Below are 16,594 nucleotides of genomic sequence, written 5' to 3' on the forward strand. Positions count from 1 at the left end.
AGAAAACCTTAAAAAGTAGAAACCAACCCATGACTGACCCAAATGTTAGCATTATTAGACAAGGACATTAACATAGTTATTATCATTGTATTTTATGTGCTCAAAAAGCTAGAGGAAAGATTAAACATGGTAAGTAGAATCACAGATGATATAAAAATGACCCAAATGGAAATTCTAGAGAGGAAAACCATAGTGCCTGAAATGGAAAACAGACTTGATGGGATTAATGACAGATTAGACATTGCAGAAGAACACATTAGTAAAATCAAAGACATAACAATAGAAACTATCCAAACTGATCACGGAGAGAAAAAGTAATTCAAAAAGTGAATAGAGCATCATTCAAGCAACCTAGTATATATGTAATTGGAGTCTCTGATGTAGGGGAAGAGACAAAAAAATTTTGAGGAAATAATGGCTAAAAAATGTCCCACTTTGAGAACTATAAATTCATAGATTCAAGAAGGTCAATAAACCACAAGCACAGAAATATAAAGAAAACTCTAAGGCAATCGTAATCAAATTATAAAAAACAGTGGCAAACAAAAAGTTTTAAAAGCAACCAGAGAAAAAACACTTATTATGTACAGAGAAACAAAGGTAAGGATAACAGCAGATTTTTTTTTTTTTTTTTTGCAGGAAATATTGTAAATGAGAAGGTGGTGAACCAACATCTTTAAAATACTGAAAGAAAACTCTTATCAATGTAGAATCCTATATTCAGCAAAATATTTATTTATTTATTGTTAAAATTTTAGAGTTTAAATACTTAGAGTATGTGTGCATGTGAGCAGGGGAGGGGCAGAGGAAGAGGGAGATAGAATCTTAAGCACACTCTGCGCTGAGCAGAAACCCTGCTTCAGGGCTCAATCTCACAACCCTGAGATCATTACCTGAGCTGAAATCAAGAGTTGGATGCTTACTTGACTGAGCTACCCAGGTGCCCCAAAATATCTTTTTTAATAGGCAAAATAATGCCATTTTCAGCCAACAAAAGCTGAAAGAATTTATCGCTAGCAGACTCATACTACAAGAAATGTTAAAGGAAGTCCTTTCAGGAGAGTAAAAATGATACCAGATGGAAGTATGGATCTACCTAAAGAGCATCAGAAATGGTAAGTATGTTGGTAAATATAGAAAATTCTAAAACTTAACATTTAAATCTCTTTAAAGATAACTGATGGATTAAAGTAATAATAACAATATAGTGTAGAGTTTACAATATATGTAGAAATAAAATATATGACAATAGCAGAAAGTCTAGGAGGAAATGCTATAGATTCGTATGTTATACACAAAGTAGTATAATATCACTTTAAGGTAGAGTGTATTACATAAAAAATGTACTCTATAAACCCTAAACCAACCACTAAAAAAATAACAAGAGTTATAGCTAGTAAGTTAACAAATGAGTTAAAATAGAATCCCCTACAATGCATAGCTAACCCAAAGGAAGGCAGAAAAAAGAACAAGAGAGCAATGAAAATAAATAGCAAGATGCTAGATTTAAAACCCAATTTTGTCAATAATTACTATACATTACAATACAAATAGTCTAAAAATATAAATTAGCAAAGAAAGTGTGTCACAACAGACAAAAAAAAAAAAAAAAAAAATGACCCAATGTATGCTGCCTAGAATAAAACCATTATAAATGTACAGATGTAAATATATTAAAAATAAAGTAAAATAAAGCTGAAATGTCTATATTAACATTAGTCAAAATAGATTTATCAAAGAATAGTATAAAAATTATTAAAAGTTCATTTCATAACAAAGAAGGGACAATTAAGTCATAAATTATAGTCATAAATAAGTATACATTTGATATTAGAATTTCAGAAAACATGAAGAAAAAACTGATATAACTACAAAGAGCAATAGATAAATCCACAATTACAGTCAGAGATTTCAATACCTTCTGTCAACAATTCATAAAACAAGGAGACTGAAAATAAGTAAGGATAGAAGAGAAGACCTGAGCAACACTATCAACCAACCTGACCTGGATGACATTTATAAAACTCTCTATTCAAAAATAGTAAAATGCCTATTATTTTCAAGGGCATATGGTACATTTATCAAGACAGATTATACTATGGACCAAAAACAAATATTGATTGGATTCAAGTCATATAAAGTATGTTTTTTTGACAACAATAGAATTAGAAATCAATAACAGAAAATATCTGGAAAATCTTCAAATGTTTGAAAACTAAATAACCTACTTCTAAATAATCCACAGGTAACAGAAGAAATCTAAAGGGAAATTAAAAAGTATTTTGAACTAAATGAAAATGATAATACAACTTAAAAAACTGTGTGGACTGCCACTATAGTGGTATTCAGAGGAAAATTTATAGCACTAAATGTCTATATTAGCAAAAGAAGAAAAATCTCAAATCAATGACCTCAACTTTGACTTTAAGAAACTAGAAAAAAAAGAGTAAGTTAAATCTAAAGTAAGAATAAAGGAAATAATAAAGATTAGAAAGATCAATAAAATAAAAAATGGGGAAAAAGAGAAAATTAATACAACTAAGAGTTGAATTTTTAAAAAAGATTTTATTTATTTATTTGAGAGACAGTGTGTGCACAAGTGGGGGGAAGGGGAGAGGGAGAGGAAGAGGGACAATCAGACTCCCCACTGAGCATAGAACGTGATACAGAGCTAGATCCCATGACCTTGAGATCATGACCTGAACCAAAATCAAGAGTCAGATGCTCAACCAACTGAGCCACCCAGGTGCCCCTAAAAATTGAATTTTTAAAGATCAATAAAATTAATGACCTCTAGCCAGACTGATCAGGAAAAAAATAGAGAAGAGGAAAATTTCAATATTAGGAATGAGAAAAGTGACATTCCTTCAGATTCTACAGGTATCGAAAGAATAAAAAAGTATTATGACCAACTTTATGACAATAGATTTGGTAACTTCACTGAAATGGATCTATTCCTTGGAAGATCCAGGTTACTAAAGCTCACTCAAGTAGAAATAAATAATCCCCTGCCCAAATAAATAATAACCTGAATAGTCCTAAAAATATAACCTGAAATTTATAGTTAAAAATTTCCCAAGAAGAAATCTTCAGACCCAGAGGGCTTCACTGGTAAATTCTATTAAATATTTAAAGAAGATGTAATATCCATGTTACGGAACCTGGACTGGATCGCCAGATGGAAAAACCAAGTGGCACTCAGAGATCTTGGAGGATAGGAGGTTTATTTAACGCCGGCATGCTCAGAGGAGAGTGGTCTCCAAGGTCTGAGCCCTGAGCACAAACAAAGGGGACAATTTATACACTTCTACTTCCACATACTTGGCACTTTTGGCTTGTTCGTGAAGCAGGGGCAGGGAGAAGAACTCGGAAGAGCCCTGGGGCAAGGACTGGGACTCTCTCCTTGGCTCAATCGGCCATCTTAGAACACAGAATTTCTTTATCATCCATTCTCCACAAACTCTTGCAGAAAATTGATGAAAAGGAAACTCATTCTATGAGGCCTACATTACCACTTACCAAAACCAGATAAAGACATTACAATAAAAAAAAAGGACTGTAGATCAATATCTCCATGAACATAGATGCAAACATTCTTAAGGAAATTTTTGCAAATCAATTACAAAAATATAGAAAAATCATAATTCATTATGACAATGTGGAATTTATCCCAAGAATGCAATCTTGGTTTACCACTCAAGGTAAGATGTGTGGAGAAGTGAATCCGAGGTGTATTAGGGAAGATAGACAGCGGTGGAGAGGGAGTCTCCATCAGCTGCTACTGGCAAGTGATAGAGCAGCAGAGCACAAAATCAGAACTTTTAGAAGTCTGCTCCGATGAGGGATGTGGCTCCAGTGGCTGAGTGGGGGGTGGAATCCTCGCTGGGACAGTGTGGTATCAGGACCCTCAGGGTCACAGAAAGACCGGGGGTGCCTGAGTGTGGCAGAGCTCCCAGGTATTGGAGCAGGAAAGCTGGCGGCAGAGATGGAGCGGAGGAGCATGCTCTCAGCTCAGGGTTGCCATAAACCGTGATCCACGGCACAGTTGGGCCACTGCTCCTCCAGCAGGGACCCAAAAAGCAGCAGATCCAGGGAGATTTCCCTTCCTCCCCTGGGAGGAGCAGTGCGGGAGCACACCGCAGGGATCTGCTGGGTTTGGAGACTCCATATGGGGTCGGGTGACAGAGATAGAAACGCTCAGTCACAGGCCGGGTGAGCATAGAGTGCGGCCAGAGACCGGGGAGAAGGGAGTGACTGACTGCTTTTCTCTGGGGGCTCACTGAGGAGTGGGGCCCTGAGTTCTCAGCTCCTCCGGGGCGGAGATTGGAAGGCCGCCATTTTCACTCTTGTCCTCCAAAGCCATAGGGAAAGCTTGCAGGGAACAAAAGCTCCCGAGAGCAAACGCGAGCAGATTACTTAGCCTGGACCTGGCAAGGGCAGGGCGATTCCGCCTCTGGCAAAGACATTTGAGAACCACGGCAACAGGCCCCTCCCCCAGAAGATCAGCAAGAACAGCCAGCCAAGACCAAGTTTACCGATCAATGAGAATGGCAGAACTCCAGCTCTAGGGGAATACTGCACATAGAATTCATGGCTTTTTTACCATGATTCTTTAGTCTTTCAAAGTTAATTTTTTAAATTTTCTTTTTCTTTTTTTTTAAATTTTTCTTTTTCCCTTTTTCAACCAACATCTTATCAGTCCCTTTTTTAAAAATATTTTTTATTTTTCATTTTTAGAGTCATATTCTATCCCTTCATAGTAGTTAACCTTATTTTTGGTATATATATAAGTTGTTCTTGCTTGAAAATTTTGGGATACAGTATCTTCTAACAGACCAAAATATACCCTAAATCTCTAGTGTATGGCTTTGTTCTAGTCTCCTGCCTGATCACATTCTCTCCCCCTTTTTTTTAAAAAAAATTTCTCTTCTTTCTTTTTTCAACCAACTTCTTGTCTTATCAATTCCTTTTATAAAATATTTTATAATTTTCATCTTTACAGTAATATTCCATCCCTTAATTGTATTTACCCTTATTTTTGGACATGTATAAGCTTTTCTTTATTTAAAATTTTGGGAGGCAGTTTTTTCTAACAGACCAAAATACACCCAAAATCTAGTGTGTGGCACTGATCTATTCACCAGCCTGATCATATTTGATCATATTCTTTTCTTTTTTTCATCTTTTTCTTTTTTTTTTTTTTCTGTTTTCTTTCTTTCCCTTTATTTTCTCCTGGTTTCAGGTCTCTTCTGATTTGTTTAGCGTATATTTTTCTGGGCTCGTTGTTACCCTGTTAGCATTTTGTTCTCTCATTCATCTATTCTCCTCTGGACAAAATGACAAGATGGAAAAAATCACCTCAACAAAAAGAACAAGAGGCAGTACCGACTGCCAGGGACCTAATCAATATGGACGTTAGTAAGATGTCGGGACTAGAGTTCAGAATGATGATTATAAAGATACTAGCTGGGCTTGAAAAAAGCATGGAAGATATTAGAGAAACCCTTTCTGGAGAAATAAAAGAACTAAAATCTAACCAAGTTGAAAAAAAGGCTCTTAATGACGTGCAATAAAAAATGGAGGCTCTATCTGCTCAGATAAATGAGGCAGAAGAGAAAATTAGTGATCTAGAAGACTAAATGATGGAAAATAAAGAAGCTGAGAAAAAGAGAGATAAACAACTACTGGATCACGAGGGTAGAATTCGAGAGATAAGTGATACCATAAGACAAAACAATATTCAGTAATTGGGATCCCAGAAGAAGAAGAAAGAGAGAGAGAGCCAGAAGGTATATTGGAGCAAATTATAGCAGAGAACTTCCCTAATTTTGGGAAGGAAACAGGCATCAAAATTCAGGAGGCACAGAGAAGCCCCCTCAAAACCAATAAAAATAGGTCAACACCCTGACATCTAATAGTAAAACTTACGAGTTTCAGCGAGAAAGAGAAAAAGCAGCTCGGGAGAAGAGATCTGCAACCTACAATGGTAGAAACATTAGATTGGCAACAGACCTATCCACAGAGACCTGGCAGGCCAGAAAGGACTGGCATGATATATTCAGAGCACTAAATGAGAAAAATATGCAGCATGCAGCCAAGAATACTATATCCAGCTAGGCTGTCATTGAAAATAGAACGAGAGATAAAAAGCTTCCAGGACAAACAAAAACTAAAGGAATTTGCAAACACGAAACCAGCCCTACAAGAAATATTGAAAGGGGTCCTCTCAGCAAAGAGAGAGCCTAAAAGTAACATAGACCAGAAAGGAACACAGACAATATACAGTAACAGTCACCTTACAGGCAATACAATGGCACTAAATTCATATCTCTCAATAGTTATCCTGAATGTAAATGGGCCAAGTGCCCCAATCAGAAGACACAGGCTATCAGATTGGATAAAAAAACAAGACCCATTGATATGCTTTCTGCAAGAGACTCATTTTAGACCCAAAGACACCTCCAGATTGAGAGTGAGGGGGTGGAAAACCATTTACCATGCTAATGGACACCAAAAGAAAGCTGGGGTGGCAATCCTTATATCAGACAAATTAGATTTTAAACCAAAGACTGTAATAAGAGATGAGGAAGGACACTATATCCTACTAAAAGGGTCTATCCAACATGAAGATCTAAAAATTGTAAATATCTATGCCCCTAACATGGGAGCAGCCAATTATATAAGCCAATTAATAACAAAAGCAAAGAAACACATCAACAACAATACAATAATAGTGGGGGACTTTAACACTCCCCTCACTGAAATGGACAGATCATCTAAGCAAAAGATCAACAAGTACATAAAGACTTTAAATGACACACTGGGCCAAATGGACTTCACAGATATATTCAGAACGTTCCATCCCAAAGCAACAGAATACACATTCTTCTCTAGTGCCCATGGAACATTCTCCAGAATAGATCACATCCTAGGTCACAAATCAGGTCTCAACTGGTACCAAAAGATTGGGACCATTCCCTGCATATTTTCAGACCACAACACTTTGAAACTAGAACTCAATCACAAGAGGAAAGTCGGAAAGAACTCAAATACATGGAGGCTAAAGAGCACCTTTAGGCTAAAGAATGAATGGGTCAACCAGGAAATTAAAGAAGAATTAAAAAAATTCATGGAAACCAATGAAAATGAAAACACAAGTGTTCAAAATCTTTGGGATGCAGCAAAGGCGGCCCTAAGAGGCAAGTATATAGCAATACAAGCTTTTCTCAAGAAACAAGAAAGATCTCAAATACACAACCTACACCTAAAGGAGCTGGAGAAAGAACAGCAAAGAAAGCCTAAACCCAGCAGGAGAAGAGAAATAATAAAGAGCAGAGCAGAAATCAATGAAATAAAAACCAAAAGAACAGTAGTGTTCTAAACTAGGAGCTGGTTCTTTGAAAGAATAAACAAGATTGATAAACCCCTGGCCAGACTTATCAAAAAGAAAAGAGAAAGGACCCCAATAAATAAAATCATGAATGAAAGAGGACAGATCACAACCAACACCAAAGAAATACAAACAATTATAAGAACATATTATGAGCAACTATATACCAGCAAATTAGATAATCTGGAAGAAATGGATGCATTCCTAGAGATGTATCAACTACCTAAACTGAACCAGGAAGAAATAGAAAACCTGAACAGACCTATAACCACTAAGGAAATTGAAGCAGTCATCAAAAATCTCCCAAAACACAAAAGCCCAGGGCCAGATGGCTTCCCAGGAGAATTCTATCAAACATTTAAAAAAGAATTAATACCTATTCTTCTGAAACTGTTCCAAAAAATAGAAATGGAAGGAAAACTTCCAAACTCTTTTTATGAGGCCACCATTACCTTGATCCCAAAATCAGACAAAGACCCCATCAAAAAGGAGAATTACAGACCAATATCCTTGATGAACATGGATGCAAAAATTCTCACCAAAATACTAGCCAATAGGATCCAACAGTACATTAAAGGGATTATTCACCACGACCAAGTGGGATTTATCCCTGGGCTGCAAGGTTGGTTCAACATCCGCAGATCAATCAATGTGATACAATACATCAATAAAAGAAAGAACAAGAAACATATGATCCTCTCAATAAATGCAGAAAAAGCATTTGACAAAGTACAGCATCCGTTCTTGATCAAAACTCTTCAGAGTATAGGGATAGAGGGTATGTACCTCAATATCATAAATGCCATCTATGAAAAACCCACAGCAAATATCATTCTCAATGGGGAAAAACTGAGAGCTTTCCCCCTAAGGTCAGGAACACTGCAGGGATGCCCACTATCACCATTGCTATTCAACATAGTACTAGAAGTCCTAGCCACAGCAATCAGACAACAAAAGGAAATACAAGGCATCCGAATTGGCAAAGAAGAAGTCAAACTCTCACTCTTTGCAGATGATATGATACTTTATGTGGAAAACCCAAAAGACTCCACCCCAAAACTGCTAGAACTCATACAGGAATTCAGTCAAGTGGCAGGATATAAAATCAATGCACAGAAATCAGTGGCATTCCTATACACCAACAACAAGACAGAAGAAAGAGAAATTAAGGAGTTGATCCCATTTACAATTGCTCCCAAAACCATAAGATTCCTAGGAATAAATCTAACCAAAGGGGCAAAGAATCTGTACTCAGAAAATTATAAAATACTCATGAAAGAAATTGAGGAAGACACAAAGAAATGGAAAAACGTTCCATGCTCATGGATTAGAAGAACAAATATTGTGAAGATGTCAATGCTACCTAGAGCAATCTACACATTTAATGCAATCCCTATCAAATACCATCAACTTTTTTCAAAGAAATGGAATAAATAATCCTAAAATTTGTATGGAACCAGAAAAGACCCCGAATAGCCAGAGGAATGTTGAAAAATAAAAGCAAAGCTGGTGGCATCACAATTCCAGACTTCAAGCTCTATTACATGCTGTCATCATCAAGACAGTCTGGTACTGGCACAAAAACAAACACATAGATCAATGGAACAGAATAGAGAGCCCAGAAATGGACCCTCAACTCTATGGTCAACTAATCTTCGACAAAGCAGGAAAGAATGTCCAATGGCAAAAAGACAGTCTCTTCAACAAATGGTGTTGGGAAAATTGGACAGCCACATGCAGAAGAATGAAACTGGACCATTTCCTTACACCACACACACAAATAGACTCAAAATGGTTGAAAGACCTCAATGTGAGACAGGAGTCCATCAAAATCCTCAAGGAGAACACAGGCAGCAACCTCTTCGACCTCAGCCGCAGCAACTTCTTCTTAGAAACATCGCCAAAGACAAGGGAAGCAAGGCAAAAATGAACTATTGGGACTTCATCAAGATAAAAAGCTTTTGCAAAGCAAAGGAAACAGTCAACAAAACCAAAAGGCAACTGACAGAATGGGAGAAGATATTTGCAAATGACATATCAGATAAAGGGCTAGTATCCAAAATCTATAAAGAACTTATCAAACTCAACACCCAAAGAACAAATGATCCAATCAAGAAATGGGCAGAAGACATGAAGAGACATTTTTCCAAAGAAGACATCCAAATGGCCAACAGACACATGAAAAAGTGCTCAACATCGCTCGGCATCAGGGAAATCCAAATCAAAACCTCAATGAGATACCACCTCACACCAGTCAGAATGGCTAAAATTAACAAGTCAGGAAACGACAGATGTTGGCGGGGATGTGGGGAAAGGGGAACCCTCCTACACTGTTGGTGGGAAGGCAAGCTGGTGCAGCCACTCTGGAAAACAGTATGGAGGTTCCTCAAAAAGTGGAAAATAGAGCTACCCTACGACCCAGCAATTACACTACTGGATATTTACCCCAAAGATACAAATGTAGTGATCCGAAGGGGTACGTGCACTCCGATGTTTATAGCAGCAATGTCCACAATAGCCAAACTATGGAAAGATCCAAGATGTTCATCAACAGATGAATGGATAAAGAAGAGGTGGTATATATATACAATGGAATATTATGCAGCCATCAAAAGGAATGAAATCTTGCCATTTGCAGGGACGTGGATGGAACTGGAGGGTATTATGCTGAGCGAAATAAGTCAATCAGAGAAAGACATGTATCATATGACCTCACTGATATAAGGAATTCTTAATCTCAGGAAACAAACTGAGGGTTGCTGGAGTGGTGGGGGGTGGGAGGGATGGGGTGGCTGGGTGATAGACATTGGGGAGGGTATGTGCTATGGTGAGCGCTGTGAATTGTCTAAGACTGTTGAATCACAGACCTGTACCTCTGAAACAAATAACACATTATATGTTAAAAAAAAAGAAGATATTAGGAAGGGAAAAATGAAGGGGGGTGGAATTGGAGGGGGAGATGAACCATGAGAGACTATGGACTCTGAGAAACAAACTGAGGGTTCTAGAGGGGAGGCAGGTAGGGGGATGGGTTAGCCTGGTGATGGGTATTAAAGAGGGTACCTATTGAATGGAGCACAGGGTGTTATACGCAAACAATGAATCATGGACCACTACATCAAAAACTAATGATGTAATGTATGGTGAATAAATAACATAATAAAATAAAATAAAAAATGAAAAAAAGTAAATCAGTGGAATTCACCATTTAACAAACTGAAAGAGATTATAATTATCTCAACAGAAGCAGAAAAAATATTTCTCAAATTCAATATCCATTTCTGATAAAAACTCAGAAAATCAAGGATAAACTGGAACTTCTTCAACTTGACAAAGACATGTATGAAAAATCTATGCTAACCTTATATTTTAATAAAGGCTAAATGCTTTCTCTCTAAATTATGGAACAAGGGAAAGATGTTTCTTTTCTCACTTCTATTCAAAATTGTAGTGGAGGTTCTAACCAGTGCAATTAGACAAGAGAAGGTAGAAGGCAACCGGATGGAAAGGAAGAGGTAAAATAGTCTTTATTTGCAGATGACATTATATTGTAGATAGAAAGTTCCAAGAAGTTAACAACAAAAACATTAAAACTAACAAATGAGTTCGATAAGGTCATTGACTGCAACACCAATATATTAAAATCATTTTATTTCTATGTACTAACAATAAACAACCTGAAAATGAAATTAAGAAAATAATTCCACTTATGATAACACCAAAAATAATACAGTACTGGAATAATAAATCTACCTAAAGATGTTCAAGACCTGTACACTGAAGATTAGAAAATTAATGATGTACTATATGTGGCCCAATTGAATTTAAATAAAAAAAAAGAAAACATTGTTTAAAGAAATTGAAGAAGATCTAAATAAATGAATAGGCAGTCCATGTTCATGGGTTGCAAGACTCAATATTATTAAATTGGTAATTCTTCCCAAATTTATAGATAGATTCAATGCAATATCTATAAAAATTTCAGCTTTTTGAAAATAGAATTGGGCAATAAAATTGTAAAATTTATATGAAAATGAAAAAAACCCCAAATAGCCATTTTTTGAGAAAGAAAAAAATGGAGGGTTTCTTGATTTTAAAACTTACCATTTTGATTATTAAAATTAACTTTCTAGTAAGTTTTTTATAAATCTTTTGCATAAGGATAGAAATACAGATCAATAGAACAGATTGAGAGTCCAGAAATAACCTTGCACATTTATAGTAAGTTGATTTAGACAAAATTGCCAAGGTATTCAATGGGGCAAAGAGCTAGCTTTTCAACAAATGGTTTTGAAGAGAACTGGATGTCCATACATAAGAACATGGATTTAAGTCTTTACCTCCACACCATACACAAAAATTAACTTAAAAAATTGATAAATTGGCTCTTTCCCATCTTGAAAGATGGCAGGTGAAAAATCAGAAGCTGGATACTAAAGAGAAGAAACTGGAAGTCAAAAAGTGTGATGCTGGGGGCACCTGGGTGGCTCAGTTGGTTAAATGACTGACTCTTGATTTTGGCTCAGGGTTGTGGGATGGAGCCCTGAAGAGGGCTCTGCACTCAGCGGGGTGTCTGCTTAAGGATTCTCATGCTCTCTCTCCCTATGCCCCTCCCTGCTCTCTCAAATAAATAAATAAATCTTAACAACAACAACAAAAAAGGAGCCTGATGCTGGTGGCAAGGTTAAGAACAGTAAACTCCAGGCTAAAATGCCAAAGAAGCGAAAGCCCCACCACAGCCAAAGCCCTGTCCTAGTCAGAGGAATTGGCAGATATTCCTGGTTGGCTATGTATTCCAGAAAGGCCATGTACAAGAGGAAGTATTCAGCAGCTCAATCCATGGTTGATAAGAAAAAGAGGGAGAAGGTTATTGCTACTGTCACAAAACCAGTTGGTCGTGACAAGAATGGTGGTACCCGAGTGGTTAAACTTATCAAAATGCCCAGGTATTATCCTGCTGAAGATGTGCCTCAAAAGCTGTTGAGCCATGGCAAAAAACCCTTTCAGTCAGGGTGCCTGGGTGGCTCAGTCGGTTAAGCATCTGCCTTCGGCTCTGGTTGTGATCCCAGGGTCATGGGTTTGAGTCCTGCTTCTCCCTCTCCCTCTGTGCTCTCTCTCAAATAAATAAATAAAATCTTAAAAAAACAAAAAGCAAAAATCCTTTCAGTCAGCTTGTGAGAAAACTGCGAGCTAGCATCACTCCTGGCACCATTTTGATCATCCTCACTGGGCACCACAGAGGCAAGATGGTGGTTTTCCTGAAGCAACTGAGCAGTCACTTGCTGCTTGTGACTGGACCTCTGGCCCTCAGTTGAGTTTCTCTGCGTCGAACACACCAGAAATTTGTCATTGCCACCTCCCCCAAAACAGTTATCAACTGTGTGAAAATCCCAAAACATCTTACTGATGCTTACTTCAGGAAGAAGAAACTGTGTAAAGGTGAGATCTTCCACATGGAGAAAGAGAAATATGGGACTACAGAGCAGCTCAAGGTTGATCAGAAAGCTGTGGACTTATAAATTCTGCCAAAAATCAAAGCTCTTTCTTAGCTTCAGGGCTACCTCCGCTCTGCTTTCTCTCACAAATGGAGTTTATCCTCACAAATTGGTGTTCTAAATTTCTTACAAAGAACCTAATTAAATGATTCATTTCAAAAAAAAGTAAATAAAATAAAAAATTTAAAAATGGATAAATTGGACTTCATCAAAATTAAAAGTGTTTGTGCTTTATTTTACAGAAAGTAAAAGAAGCCACAGACTGGGAAAAATATTTGCAAATCATATATCTGATAAAGAACTTATATCCAGAATACATAAAGACCTCTTACAACTCAATTATAAGAAGGCAGATAACCCAACTAAAAAATGGACAAAATGCTTTAATAGACATATTACCAAAGAAGATATATGAATAGCCAATAAACAAATGAAAAGATGCTCAAAATCATTAGTATTAGGGAAATGCAAATTAAAACTACAAAGAAACATCATTTCACACCCACCAGGATGACTCTGTAATAATAAAGAGACAAAAACAAGGGCTTGTAAGATTATGGAAAAACTGGATCCCTCATACACTACTGGTGGGAATGTAAAATGATGCAGCCCCCAAAAATAGTTTTGAGCAAAAATGCTCAAAAAGTTAAAGAGAAATGAAAATATAGGTCTATACAAAGATTTATACATGAATGTTCATAACAGTATCATTCATAGTTACCCCAAAATGGAAACAAGCAAATGTCCATCAAACTGGTGAATGCATAAACAAATGCATATATTCTTTTTTTTTTTTAAAGATTTTTTTTTAAATTTATTTGAGAGAGAATGAGAGAGAGAGAGCATGAGAGGGGGGAGGGTCAGAGGGAGAAGCAGACTCCCCGCCGAGCAGGGAGCCCGATGCGGGACTCGATCCTGGGACTCCAGGATCATGACCTGAGCCGAAGGCAGTCGCTTAACCAACTGAGCCACCCAGGCGCCCCAAATGCCTATATTCTTAAGATGGAATACTTTTTGGCAATAAATTGTTACAGAGTACTGATACATGGTATAAGATAGAAGAACCTGAAAAACATTATGCTACATGAAAGAAGCCAGATGAAAAAAGATTCCATATTGTATGATTCTATTTACCAGAAATGTCCCTAAAAGGCAAATCCACAGAGACAGAAGTAGACTAGTCATTTTCTGAGGCTAGGGGTGGAAAAAGAGAGTTAGCAAATGGACAAGAGATCCTTTTGGGATGATGGAAATGTTCTAAAATTGCGTTGTGGTGATTGTTGTATAACTCTGTAAATTACTGAAACTCTTGGAGTTTTATATTACAATGAATAAATTTTTATGGTGTGCAAATTATACCTCAATAAAACTGTTCAAAAAACAAAAACCAGGAAGGCTTTTTGTAGAAATTGATGATTTGCCTCCAAAATTTAGAGGAAATATAAAAGTCATAGAATGGCCAAATATTTTTTTGGAAAGAGAATAAAGTTGGAAAACTTACATTATGTGATTTCAAGATTTCTATTAAGCTGCAGAAATCAAGAAGTTATGGTATGGCTTAAGACAGATATAGAGATCAGTGGAACTGAATAGAGTCCAGAAATAGATTTACACATGTGTAAAAACTGACTTCAGCAAAGATGCTAAGGTAATTCAACAAATGGTACTGAAACAATTCATAAGTGTGGTAGGCAGAATAATAACCCTCACCCCAAAGATGTCCATGCTCTAATCCCTAGAACCTGGGAATATGTTATCTTCCATGGCAAAAGGGACTGAGTGAAAGATTTGAGGAGTTGGGGGAGATTATCCTAGGTTATTCAGGTTGGTCCAATGTAATGACAAGTGTCCTTAAACATGGAAAGAGAGGCAGAACAGAGTCAGAGGGTGATGTGACCATGAAAGGAAGACACAGTGCAATGCAATGTTGCTGACTTTAAAGATGGAGAGAGTAGATCACAAACTAAGGAATGTGGGTGGCCTTTTGAAGCTAGAGAGGCAAGGAAATAGATTCTTCTGTAGATCCTCCAGAAAGGAATGCAGCTCTGCTGACATCTTGATTTTAGCCCAGTGAGACCCTTGTTGGGCTTTGAACCTACAGAACTGTAAGATAGTAAGTTTGGGTTGTTTTAAGCTACTAAGTATATAGTAATTTGTTATTGCAACTACTTTGATCCACACCTCATACCATATATAAAAACTACCTCAAAATAGACCTAAATGTAAAATTCAACACTATAAAACTTTTAGAAGAAAACATATGAAAAAACATTTGTGACTTTGGTTTTCTTAATCATAACACCAAAAGCAATATCAATAAAAGAAAATACTTTTAAACTATACTTCATTTAAATTAAAAACTTCTACTCTTCAAAACAGTGTTAAGAAAATGAAAAGCTAAGGGGCGCCTGGGTGGCTCAGTCGTTAAGCGTCTGCCTTCGGCTCAGGTCATGATCCCAGGGTCCTGGGATCGAGCCCTGCATTGGGCTCCCTGCTCAGCAAGAAACCTGCTTCTCCCTCTCCCACTCCCCTGCTTGTGTTTCCTCTCTCTCTGTCAAATAAATAAATAAAATCTTTTAAAAAAAAGAAAAAAAAAAGAAAATGAAAAGCTAAGCCACTCCATGGGAGAAAATATTTGCAATACATATATCTGAGAAAGGACTAGTATTCAGAATATATAAAGAATTCTCATGGATCAATAATAAGACAAACAACCTAAATGAGCAAAAGATTTGAACAGACTCTTCATAAAAGAAATAGAAAAATAGTCGGTTAGCACATGAAAAGATGTTTTACATCATTATTCATCAGGGAAGGATAAATTAAACCAAAGTGAGATACCACTTCACATCCACTAGAATGGTAAAATTGAAAAGTATCATAATGCCAAGTGGTGGTGAGGATGTGGGACAACTTAGGACTCTCAAACCTTGCTGGTGGGAATGTAAATTATACCACCAATTGAGGGTTCTTACAAAGTTAAAGATACATTTACTTTTCAACTCAGCAATTTCTCTCAGACATCTTTACCCATGAGAAATGAAAACATATTCTGTATAAAAACCTATCAACTTGTCCGTGAAAACTATAAACTTGTATGTGGAAATTCATCACAGATTTATGCATAATTACCTCAACTGGTAACCACTCAAATGTACATCAATACGAGAATGATTAATGAACTGGTATATCTGTATGAAGGAAAACTATTGAACAATAAAAAGGTAGGAACTGTTCTATGCAGTAACATGGGTGAATGTCAAAAACAATTTGCTGGGCCCAAGCTAATTTACACAACAGAGTTCATGCTTTATGATTCTATATTTTAAATGAAATGCTCCAATAGACCAAAAAAAAAAAAAAAAAAAATCTATAATGACAGAAAGTAGCTTAGTGGTGCCCTGAGCCAGGAGGGGTGGAAATTGACTGCAAAGGGGTGTGGGGGAGCATTTTGGGTAATGGAAATGTTCTGTATCTTGACAATGGTGGTAGGGGTTGCACATTTTTCAAAACTTATTAGATCTTATACTTAAGATGATGGTATTTTATTCTCAGTAAATTACATTTTAAGAAAGTTTATTCAAATATAACTTGAAAATTTATAGTCATAAAAGGAATGTCATAAAATATTGATTATAAATGAATAGGAGCTCTGACTCAAGATATTTAAGAAATAAAATGATACACAGTCTCTTAAATCACACCAACT

General features: G+C 36.6%; 1 pseudogene; it reads left to right on the forward strand.

Annotated features, from left to right (window-relative positions):
• Positions 1-3,656: 3,656 nt before the first annotated feature.
• On the forward strand, positions 3,657-13,006 carry LOC116623523 (annotated as a pseudogene).
• Positions 13,007-16,594: the final 3,588 nt, after the last annotated feature.

Source organism: Phoca vitulina, unplaced genomic scaffold (assembly GCF_004348235.1).
Source record: "Phoca vitulina isolate PV1807 unplaced genomic scaffold, GSC_HSeal_1.0 scaffold59, whole genome shotgun sequence".
Taxonomy (NCBI): domain Eukaryota; kingdom Metazoa; phylum Chordata; class Mammalia; order Carnivora; family Phocidae; genus Phoca; species Phoca vitulina.